The sequence below is a fragment of the Tenrec ecaudatus genome, chromosome 6 (genome assembly GCF_050624435.1).
Source record: "Tenrec ecaudatus isolate mTenEca1 chromosome 6, mTenEca1.hap1, whole genome shotgun sequence".
NCBI lineage: Eukaryota > Metazoa > Chordata > Mammalia > Afrosoricida > Tenrecidae > Tenrec > Tenrec ecaudatus.
The window spans coordinates 93,907,415-93,909,587 of record NC_134535.1 but is presented as its reverse complement, the minus strand read 5'-3'; the positions used below and the strand labels follow the sequence as shown (position 1 = coordinate 93,909,587).

The window sequence follows — 2,173 nt, the reverse complement described above, 5'->3', positions numbered from 1 at the left end:
TGCTTTTCGGGAGAACAATGAGGCTACCTGCTGCCTTAGCTTTATTACCTCAGAAACCCTAGGTAGGATTTCTATTGGTCAGAATCAACTCAGTAGCAGCTGGGAACTGTGCTATAAATTTCCTTCTCTGGAAAGATCATCGTAAGACATCCAGAAATGAGAAATGAACGCAAGTCCAAAAGTATTGTCACAAAATCATAGAATCCTTTATCAAACAAAGACATTCAAATGTGAAACTCGCTACAAATTTCTGAAAGTGGTGTTCCCAACTCTCCAAAGAATCCCATTCCCTTCTCTTTACTCCAGGGAAAATTGGCCCTGGGCTTCCTTGAGGGATTTAAATCACCAGTTAACAATCATCATAACCTTCTGAACTGACTTCTCTACCTTGAATTGAACTAGGCAAGCAGACCCCGTAACAAGACCGAATCTTGTTTTAAATACAGCCTGGCGATGCCTGGAAAGCAGCCTGGCTCACTGCCAGGGCTCCCGGCCACTGTCCCCTGGGGTCACTGGGACCCCCGCTCTGCTCTGGCTGGGACAGCGAGTGGACTGCGCTGAAGTGTCCACTTTGGAGCAAGCAGGAGATCATGTCCATTTATAATGAGCCTCCGCCGGGAATGTTCGCTGTACCTGATACGGTTGACATGACAGATTCATGAATTGATCACAGGCCTATTTGACACTCCTTATGAAGGGACTTTCTTCCTGTTCGTGTTTCAGTGTCTGCCCGACTATTCCATCCTCCTACCTGATGACAATGGGCACTAACCCCGTGAGGTCTAACCCCAACTACTACCACCATGAGAAAGTCTGCTTGAGGATTCTAGGTGCACGGACTGGCCCTGCCTGGAGCCCAGCCCAGAGACCTCTTCCATGATTCAGTCCCTGGGGACTGAGAATCCTTATCACAACAAGCCGGGCTCAACCAGGAGAGACACCAGGAGACAGCTAGAGCGAAAATGAGTGTATTTGGCTTGAAACCATCAGGGTGGCAGTCTGTGACATGATGGAGGGAAAATGTCCCTGCTCTGAACCCCTACGTGGTGTGATGGAGAAGTCCTTCCTGGCATAGTATAACATGTATGAGGTGGCCTGCCAAGAGCAAGATCAGCTGGACCTGCAAGGCCAGACCATGCATGATCCTTTAGGAGCGAAGGGGGCCACTTTGACTACCCACCCCTTTTGAGGTTCCTGGCACTGCTTCGTCAGAAAGTGCCGGAGAAGCTCCTTAATGAGAACTCCTGCGACAGAGACAGACCTGCATGGGAGCCTGAGGGTTAGACTCTGTTCCGCTCACCCCTCCTCCCCACTGGAGACTCCCAGCAAAATGTGACATCATCCTGCAAGAAGGCAAGGGTCAAGCGAGCTCAGATCCCAGGGTGTGGGAGTTGGGAGTCTGTTCCCCATCTGACCTCCTGGGCTCCATGCACCCGGGGTCTTGTTCATCCCATATCTAGGCCAAGGTACCTACAGGAGCATGCAGGGTGAGGGCCTCAGGCAAAGAAAACTACCAACACCCCTCCCCACAGGGCCAGCTCCTTCAAGACGGGGAAGACAAAAGTGGCAGATCCAAGAGGGGATGTGCCCCAGTGATTGATAGGGATGTCTGGCAGGGAGGTCTGGGTGGGAGGTGCTCTCTGGGACACTTAGAGCTGTTTGGGTGGCTATCAGTCTCAAAGCAGAAGTAGGGCTTCCCAACGCCCATTCCCCCCTCCCTTCTCTCCCCTCTCTTTTCCTACTGGCCTGCTAGATTGTGCGTTCCCTAATGTCTAGTCAGTGTTCTAGAGAGACCGAAGAGAAGGAACAGTGGTGGAGTCCAGGCTGCTGATAAGCTTCCCTAGCACCAGAGCACCTTTCTCTGTCCCCATTCTGTCACCCTTCCTAGGTTTCCATCAGAAAGTAAATGTGCCTGGAACTGAGCCAAGGTCTTGGTCAAAAACCTGCCCAGGCACCAGACGCTGAGAAGAGTGTTTATTCCTACAATAGTTGATTTGAGGAGTGCCCAACACAGGCAGCGGCTGTATTGTATGGGATTTGGGCCACTGCATGGAACAGTCTTGCAATCTTGCATAAAACTCGTCACAGTGAGGGTATTTCAATGAGGGGTGGGGCCTTGGTGGGGAGATGGATGCCAGTTTTGTTTGGCTTTCCTTGTGTGTTTTCACTGCAG

General features: G+C 51.1%; 1 pseudogene; it reads left to right on the top strand.

Moving 5' to 3' along the window:
* The first annotated feature begins 453 nt into the window (after nucleotides 1-453).
* Nucleotides 454-1,284, top strand: LOC142451544 (ubiquitin-conjugating enzyme E2 Z pseudogene; annotated as a pseudogene).
* The last annotated feature ends 889 nt before the right edge of the window (nucleotides 1,285-2,173 follow it).